The 10360-nt window shown below is 39.0% G+C and overlaps 1 long non-coding RNA gene across 1 annotated transcript; it reads left to right on the top strand.

Moving 5' to 3' along the window:
- The first annotated feature begins 9068 nt into the window (after window positions 1–9068).
- On the top strand, window positions 9069–9520 carry LOC124273748. The gene is made up of 2 exons (XR_006897729.1): window positions 9069–9179; window positions 9487–9520. It is a non-coding gene; the product is annotated as an uncharacterized LOC124273748 (long non-coding RNA).
- The last annotated feature ends 840 nt before the right edge of the window (window positions 9521–10360 follow it).

Genomic DNA, 10360 nt, shown 5'->3' with positions numbered 1-10360 from the left:
GTAAAAGTCAATGCAAATATATTCGTAAAATATACGATTGCCTGACGTAAATGTTCTTCCTCGTCAGGCTATATTAGATATAAGTTGGACCGGTTAAGAGATAAGCGTATTGTTAAAGCAGGAATACTGTTATGTAACGGTTGTCTGTCTGTTATACTGTGTGGTTGTTATTGCGTATTTCATTTTCATATGTGTCATATATATCCCAACCACATACATATAGACAGACAGGGAACATTTACAATCCAGTATGAACAAAGAGCAAATACAGACGGACACAAAGCACAGAGGCACAGAGTCACCGATACACTCACACACATTCATGTTACATATTGATATAGACGATTAGGTTCTGAGTACACTTTGTACACACACAAAGTTTTGCGGTCGATGAACAGTGCAAGAGGTATAACTCCAACGGTTCAAGGTACACGTATCATTCCGGTGAATGTGCACTGACAGCTCGCTGGCTACGGGACAAGGAGTTCTCCCCTGACGGTGCAGGGGAGGTAACTCCGACAGATGAAGTAACAAGAGACTGGACGGTCGACTTTATATCGTTATCAACGTTAACTGTGTGTCTCCTTAACGTACCCATGTATAAACTGTAATAACAACACTGTCGTTTATCAAGCCACTTGTACTGCAAGTACATATACACGAATAATCTCCACACGTCAACAGACACCATGCAAGAGTTCTATCATAAATCAAATGACAAAATGAATATTTATGGGTCAAACCATCTCGGTATTTGCCATATAATATCACATACTACTCTTCAGTTAAAGAACACCCTCCACTGGTAAACGGTGTGTTGAAATGCAGTGGTGTATAATTACATTTTATCTTGAATCATTGAGAGAGGATGGCCTTGACCAACCAAGGACTGACGTCATGCTGGTTTCCATTTAACCCCTCACTAGGACCATACAGCAATTGATAAATTTTCGAGCTTTATTAATAAATCATCCGCATGTAAGTAGGACAATGAAAACAGTGAAAACATGTCACCATTCCTTTCACACCGAGCTGTCAGTGCACGTTAACCATCCTGTCTCTTGTACCTTGACCTGTCGGAGTTACCTCCCTTGCACTGTTCACGGCGTACACTGTGTCACGCGCAGCCAGCGGGCTGTCAGTGCACATTTACTGAATTGTCTCGTGTACCTTTACTTGTCGGAGTTACTTCCCTTCCACCGTCAAGGGAGAACTCTGTGTCACTTGTAGCCTGGTAGGTGTCAGTGAACTAAAACTGTCCTGTCTCATGTTCCTTGACATGCCCGAGTATCTCCCTTGCACTGTTCATGAAGAACAGCAAACGAGCTGTCAGTGCGCATTCACCATCCTGTCTCATGCACCGTGACCTGTCGGAGTTACCTCCCTTGCACTGTTCATGAAGAACACTGTGTCACGTGCAGCCAGCGAGCTGTCACTGCACATTCACCGTAATGTTTCGTGTACTACTACTACTACTACTACTACTACTACTACTACTACTACTACTACTACTACTACTACTACTACTACTGCTACTATTGCTACATCCTTTTATCACCACTACTACTAAGACTACTACACCCTTTTATGGACAATTTATCAACTGTACAATGAATACACCATGATACAATACCATAATCGAGTTATTTACCACATTGTTGAAATTATGTCCACATCCTGAAAACAACCAACACTGCTGCTACTAGTAGTGGTATTACTGTAATACTAATAGTAATATTTTACCACACCTATTCAGTGATTCTATTGCTCGCGACCGTTTTATTGTTGTGTCCACATCAAGATAAATATCACGTTTACCATTACGATCATTAAATATCCACAAATCGTTAAACTTCTCTTTGATTATGATTCAGCAATTGCCACAAGGTCTTACGAATGTACTATCACAGGCTATTCTCCAGTGAAATATACACTGTTGTATCCAGGACCCCTTTACTCAAGGTCTACACAGAAAGTTAAATATAAGTTACAAAATAGTTTCAATCTTGATCATCAAAATGTTTCCGTCACGATCCATCTGAATAACGGGGAACACATACAGAATGGATGCATGTCCTGTAATTGAATGCTTTGGAAACTAGTTCATGCTAAGAATATCATTCGGGTGTGTTGATCACTGAAACTGTTCAATTTAGAATGTCGGGTGACTTGTTTACATGGAGGGAGGAGGTTTGAAGATCGGCTCACATATATATGTATCGTGACACACATTTTCACGACCTGTACCACGATATTTTTCAAAGCTACAATCATCATGGAATTGGTACTGAATCTACTCTTCAAGATCAAGATCAAGATGGTTTATTGTACATAAGGCCTCTGGCCCGTATAATGACAGTCAAAGTATGGACATTGCAAACAGTGGAAGGCATCATAACATTGTGAAATTAGTTCGCAGGAGATATCAGACTCTTCCTTAACGACAGCGAATGTGTTAAAAACAGGGCTAGTTTTACATGGACAGATTCGTCATCTGATGATAAAATTCTTACAAGTGTTTCCCTTGTACGGGAACCAAAGTATTTCTGTGGAATATACTCCTTTCTTAAATCGGCATAAGCATCACACATAAATAACAGATGATATTCGTCTTCGATATCCGCCGTACAAACAAGGCAAAATCTTAAATGTTTGGCCAGTGACTGTTTACGCTTACAAAACAAATATATCCTTGATTTCAACAATTATGACATCACAGCAAAATTGCAATATCGGACGAACTGCAAAGATGCAGCGAAAGGAATAGCAGACTCCACTGATTATCTTACGTGTGTGCATGCTTCAGAATAGTATATGTACCGATAAAAGAAAATGTATAGCTAATAAATATTCAGACCATGCATTATCCATGCTGACGAAGCCTATTGTCACATATCCTGACGCATTGAAACTACAAAGCCGCATCACGTTTGCACCCGTGTTCAAGTATAACTTCCGTGTTTATTCATGCTTGCAAATTGTAAATGGGACTGTCACAAAAATATATTTCAATACAACGTTTCGGCTAGGCTAGGGCTTGAAAGGGGTTACCTGCCGAGTAACATCACTGCATAGTCGTAACAAGAGACTTGAGTCAATGTATACACTAGATTCATAGCTGAAGGAGCAGGAAGAATATACATGAAGAAATGAACGAGTTGTAACACTCGATCCATCGCAATTAAACCTTCTGAAACTAAGTCATGCAGTTGTTTCGGAATCCTTATAACACTGAAATTTATACCACTGAACGTAGGATGACTAACATGTAGTATGTCCTTCTGCCCATCTAACATTCAAATGTCAGATCTCACAATCTATATGAGGTTTTGTTGAAGAACACAACAAACTATGACATACAGGTATACTAACGTCCTGGATAAAGTGGTTTATGTCTCTCCATCCAGATCACTGTAGACTGACTGACTGACTGAGTTTGGTTTTACACCGCTTTTAGCAATATTCCAGCAACATCACGGCGGGGGACACCAGAAATGGGCTTCACACATTGTACCCATGTGGGGACTCGAACCCGGGTCTTCGGCGTGACGAGCCAACGCTTTAACCACTAGGCTACCCCACCGCCCCAGATGACTGTAGATGTTGTTGGATGCAGATGCGTTGTTCACGCTTTTCAAATGATTCATATGTATTCTAGTAGGAATATACTTCATTCTCAGGTCACTACATTCAACACATTGTAATGAATAGAGATAGAGAACAGAGAATCAACCTGAAACAGAATCAAGCTGTGTAATATATGACTCAGTGTTTCATATTGATATAAGTGTTTAACATGCCATATTGAGTTGATTGATATTGACAGATGTCACTATAGTATGTTGCAATCGGTACAGTGTTGCCAACATGTAGCATGATTCAGATCCATACTGACATATAATGTTTCTCACATAAGTTGTTCAAGATGTACACAATCCAATCCGTATAACATCAATCATTTCTCAAACGATTTGTCTTTGCAATCATAACATGATACAGAACTGAGAGATCTTTTCAGGTTATGTTGCATCTTGATCAATGGTGAATGTCCTTGACAATATGTCGTTTTGTATGCACATGATTGATACCCCGCTGCAAATGTACAATCAATCTGTTACAAGAAGAGTGCAAGGTAACAATAACAAATCTAGTTAATGACGCCAGCTGTGAGGTTGTCAAAGGCCTCATCATAGTTTTGCAGTTCTTTGAACTATCCTAATTGTTGATAAATCAATCCCATCAAGACATAATTTGCCCAATTCCGCTCAATCAAGTGTTTGTGAAATCCCGAATTTACAAAAGATATGACACTCTCAGAGACTCCACCCAGAAATGCTATAGCCATCAAGCCTAAGCTGAGAGTGGAACCAAGCCGTAGAGCCAAGTCAGGTGACTTAGTTCCTGTGACTGTGCCAACAAACTTGTGGTCACAAATGTAATAGCCATCAAAGTGTTCTTGTGGAATTAGTCACGATAACACAGGCTAGGGTGTGAGAACTGTTTATTTGCTGGTGACGTCAAACTGATAACAAACTGACACCCTGTAACAAGGAATGAGATAATAAGAATACAGTGCATCTCACAATCTGACATATAAAAGCAACATTTCTTCAGAATCATAAGTGATACAGACATCACTACTTGATATAAGCTTGACATAATGCGGTCGTTGAAGTTACACATGCAATACGGATATGGCATGACATGCATGATGTTATAGTCAACTAATTATACTATACAAATATATATAAACATATGTACCCTGTGATTCCCACGGGGGTGTTGTTGTTCGTACTCAAGATACATCTTGTATGAACCTGTTCATGATATAAAACTCATCTTTTTACACATCTAAATATTTCATCTAAACTATTATCAATTCAGTAATAAACAATACAAATTACTACCAGATAAACAAAACCACTCATGCATCAGATATAATATTTCTTATATACATACACCCAACATGCATGCACACACAGACACAGAGAGAGAGAGAGAGGAGAGTTATGTTTAAACATAACATTAATCTGATATAGATATATTTACATGAAGTTGCATAAAAAAAACATAATAGTAACTAACCCTTATTATTTCTGGCCCTATGTCCAAATGCAAGTTGTATGTGCCAGTGACAAGAATGCATACGGGGTTTGAAAGTGGGACACCTAATTCAATATTAGCCAATCATTAAAATATCTGGGCTTATACAAGTGAAACATTTCATAAGCTAAAACATAATACATTTGGTTTACACTAACAATGTATTATTGGTACACCAACTGCCACTATATGTCTTACGATATTTGCTGCAAGGTGATCTCTTTCTCCCGCTCTTGAAAAGCACTGAAATTTCATCAGGTAACCATTACGGTATTAACTTTTTAATATTTTCGTTATCATTATTTGTCATATGTCATACTCGTTGCAATGCGGCTGATCTTCTCTTTGTACCTATACAGTACCATGAATGTACCACGTAATGGCACAACGGTATTAACTCTCGTAGACATTGATATATCACTACCTGACACCTGTAATTTTTATTGCTTGGTGAATGTTCTCTTCCTCTGTATTGATAAGCACTATAACAGGACTACGTATTAATACAGCATTCTACCCAGGATTATGTTCTTTATGAAGGCAAACATTATACCCTGTCCATCAGTACAGCCACCTTGTATGTACTGTATGATCGTGTATGGTCATGTCTGTCCATCAATATAGCTACACTGTTTGAACTGTATGAACTAGTATGCTACTGTACAAACATGTAACCCTGGTGTACTGACATAAAACAAACAAACAAACAAACAAACAAACAAAAAACCCAACGTATTATGTTTTAGCTTATCCAATGTTTCACAATCAAATTCCACAGCATCTTATTTTTCCACATACTTAATTAGTTTTACATTTGGGTCTCCATGTATTGTGTTTTTGGAATATTAGTTCCGTGTCAGGTCACTTGCTACATGTAGATAGCTGCTTGTTTGTATCTCGTTGGTGTTGTCGTAACTGGTGTTTGGGCGTTAGTAAACCCTACTGCAGTTACTTACTACTTGTAGCCGCTAACCTTTGTCAGAGCTCTTGAGCTCCACTCGTTTCTTCCGTTGCAGAATGCTTAGTCCCGGAGTGAGGAGTCGGAAGACCTGGACTCCAAACGAAACACATTGCATTCATGTACTGGCACAAATACATTCATAGATTAACGCAACAACAAGTCTATACTCATATAGATTTTACTCTTAGTCCATCTCTAAATACAACTTCATCAACAGACCGGGTAGGCTCGTACCCTACCGGGCAAGTGAGTGGCGTGGACTGGCTTCCGTCACGCGCACCACCTGCTCAGTGCCAAACCTATATTGTTATATGGTTCGAGCCTGGCCTGATCTTGATCACATGTTTCAACACATCGATTTGATTCGTTAATCCTATATATGTCCCAGCACTCATTAATATTATGACTGGAAATTATCAGTAAGTATCGTCCGGCAACTTCCCCCATTTATTGATCTGTTATTGTTATCTAACTTATGGCTAAACGCCATTCTCTTTAGACTTTCTGTCTCCCAACAGTGTCTAGCCGTTATCAATCATGAGCCAAACTCCAAATCTACATAAGGAGTCTGATGTCATTCTCTTACTGATTTAGGGATGCATTTTTACCATATAACAGTACATAACAGGTTCATTAAAGCAATACATTGTACTTGTGTTAGGAGTCGTTTTATTTGAGTACTTAAATCTATTTCATACCCAAAAAAACCCCCCAAAACTGGTACTTGTTATCCTGTCGGGCAATCGGTATTAGGGGACTGAAACACGGACTTGTCCGAGTTCCTATCCCATGTATGTGTGGGGTGTCATTGTGAAACTGCTTTTTCGCTTGCTGGTTCTATAAAACTGGCAGTAGTTCTGATCAGACCAAGTACACACGTGCAAGTATGTCCTTATGTACGTGTAACGGTTTGCCCAATTTCACCTCACCTCCTGTGTTATTCCAAGAGTGAGGAAGAGAGAGTTGTTTTAGGATGTCAACTTCTTTATTATAACGTTTTGGAGTATATCCTTACTCCTTCATTAGGTGAAAACGTTGTGTTGCTCATAATGAAGAAGTTGACATCCATAAAATTCTCTACCATTCATTTCTGCTGCTGACCCTGAGCTGGAGAATATAGCTCCTTCTCGTCTTCTTTCTTCTCCTCCTTGGCAGTTGGTCAGGCCACAAGTTGACCTAACATTAACAACATTTAAAAAATCAGAAACAAATGAATTACAGTATAAACAAGAATATAATCAATTAAAAAGTAAATATAATACATACAAATCCTTATTTACTGATGGGTCAAAGGATGGTGGCGCAGTGGCTTGTGCCACTGTCACTGCATCCAGGAAAATTTCTTCTCGATTGCCTGATAACAGCTCTATTTTCACAACAGAAGCTAATGTCATATTAACAGCTCTTGAAAATATTAATTATCACCGTAAATATAAACAATACATAATCTTTTCCGATTCTCTTTCGTGTCTTCAGGCCATTAAAAAACCTTTCTTGTAAACATCTACTCTTAATAGAAATTATTGAATTGTATAATGATCTTGCTACTGGCCAATGCGACATCGTCTTTTGTTGGTTACCCAGCCATGTTGGCATTTCTGGGAACACAATGGCTGATCTTGCTGCTAAGGCAGCACTAGAGAAATCTGTGACACCACTTCTTATCCCATAATCTGATTACAAAGCTGCTATTAGATCTTATATCTGTGATCTGATGCAGAAGAAGTGGGACACCCAAGTAGGTATCAATAAATTCCATGCAATAAAACCAGCTATCGGTTACACCTACTTGGGTTGTCAGTCCAGATTTGAAGACCGACTGACTGACTGAGTTTGGTTTTACGCCGCTTTTAGCAATATTCCAGCAACATCACGGCGGGGAACACCAGAAATGGGCTTCACGCATTGTATCCATGTGGGGATTTGAACCCGGGTCTTCGCCGTGACGAGCCAACGCTTTAACCACTAGGCTACCCCACCGCCCCCCAGATTTGAAGAGGTCATCATACGACGATGTCGTATTGGGCGCACAAGATACACTCATGAGTACCTATTAAAAGGAGAGGATCCTCCGTTTTGTATCCCTTGTGATGAAGGAACCTCGGTCAAGCATGTCTTGCTTGACTGTGTTGAATATTCCATCACAAGGGATATCTATTTCAAATCACGAACTATGATGCATGTTTTTAGTAATGTAAGTTCTCATTTACTTATTGCATTTTTAAAAGAATTAAATTTGTTAACTGATTTGTAAATAGATAAATATCTTATGATTGGAAGTTTGAATTAATAACTCAGATTGTTAGTGGCTGTATCCTCAAGGGGGGTTAAAGTACTGTAAAAATTATTGGCCTCCTGAGAGGATACTGAAGTCCACAAACATTCAAAGTAAATTGAAGCTCTCTGCTGTTTTTAATCGTAGAATATGTGTTTTTAATTGTATGGCTAGATTTGTCTACGTTGCTAACGGCTGAGGGGGATGGTATAAATCCAGCTAGGGTCCATGCAGGGAGCAAATGTACTGTAAGTCCTCATGGCCACTAGTATGGTGATCTACCTTCAGTTGTTGGCGAGTTATAGCCCATATTTATACTGTATTGTCCTAATTTAAAAATCCAAATTTAGAAAGAGATGCTAGTTTCATTTCTTTATACTGTGATGTTCTAGTCGATTTTACTGTCCTTCGATGACAGGTTGTTATAATTTACATGTATTTACGGTGAATTCCAAAAGTCACGATATGGCTGAAATATTGCCGATGTGACTTTAAATTTTAACTCACTCACTCAGAGAGGTGAGATATACGAATCAAACACAGCTGATAATTATTTGATAGGGGCACAAAAGAAAAAGGTTTTATATTGAGATTAGAAAGTCAGGTAGTTGCACCCCCTAAAGGTAAAGTCTCCAGTGAACTTTGTTGTTCTTAAAATTCTAATATAAAAGTGATGTTCGCCTAGAATCTGCATTTACCAAGTTATTGTTCGAGAGTTATAATAAAACGCCTTAGAGAAATAAAGACAATATCACATCTGAAATCATATTTATTGTATGTATGTACTATTTTCCTCAGTGAACACTGAAGACTCATGGAATCCGGACAAGATGTATGGAGGTAAGATGAACGAATCAAACACAGCTGATAATTAATTGATAGAGGCACAAAAGAAAAAGGTTTTATATTGAGGTTAGAAAGTCAGGTAGTTGGATCCCCTAAAGGTGAAGTCTCCGGTGAACTTTGTTGTTCTTAAAATTCTAATATAAAAGTGATGGTCGCCTAGAGCACATTAAGTTTTCTCGAAACGATATATCTGAAGTTATGTTTGAAGGAGCATTAACGGAATCTCGGAGGTACTCACCTTTGTAACATCAAAGTATAGGCTATTCATATATAGAATTGCAGTATCAGAATTTCAACACAGGTTCACATCGACAGTCAGCTACGGACTCCTTGTTCCACAAGGCCATTGTTGACGGGAATCTGGATGATGTGAAACAGCTCATGGGTGATGGTGAACTAGACGTCAACAATTGTAATTTGTATGGATCCACACCATTGATGTTGGCTGCTACGTCAGGTCACCATGACGTATTTGAATATCTCCACACACATGAAGCATGTATGACAGGAACGGATCTTGATGGTGACCACATTCTTAGCATTGCCTGTATCAGGGGACATATAGACATTGTAAAATATGTGCTCTCAAAAGAACCCAACCTTATCAACAGCAAGAGGAACGACGGAGTAACCCCCCTTGATGTGGACAGCATGGCTCAAGAGCAACCATACTTGTGTATCTGTTGGATAATGGTCCTGACTGTATGTTAATGGATAATGATCGGAACACCATCCTTCATTATGCCTGTCATGGAGGACACACTGGAATCGCGGAGAAGGTCCTCGCTGAGAAAGAGATTGATATTAACAGTAGTAATATATATGGAAAGACAGCAGTAATGCTGGCAGCAAAGCAAGTACATAAAGAGATGTTTCACATACTTGTTGGGAATAGAAGTGACATATCACACAAAGATAAGGATGGTAACAATGTGCTCCATGCAGCGTGTCATGGAGGACATGTTGAAATAGTGGAGTATGTCCTCTCACAAAACGTTTTTAACATCAATTGTCTGGGGAAGTATGGGGCAACACCTTTAATGTTCGCAGCACTTAATGGACACAGGAGCGTGTTTAAACTGCTTGTGAGTAAGGGAGCTAATGCATTACAACGAGGTAATATCGGGAACAACATCATACACTAGGCTTGCATGGGAGGACATGTAGATTTGGTG

This window comes from Haliotis rubra, unplaced genomic scaffold (assembly GCF_003918875.1).
Source record: "Haliotis rubra isolate DU_JTF1 unplaced genomic scaffold, ASM391887v1 Scf1836, whole genome shotgun sequence".
Taxonomy (NCBI): Eukaryota; Metazoa; Mollusca; class Gastropoda; order Lepetellida; family Haliotidae; genus Haliotis; species Haliotis rubra.
Note: the sequence above shows the minus strand (reverse complement) of the source record. Positions and strands in the feature narration are given on the sequence as shown.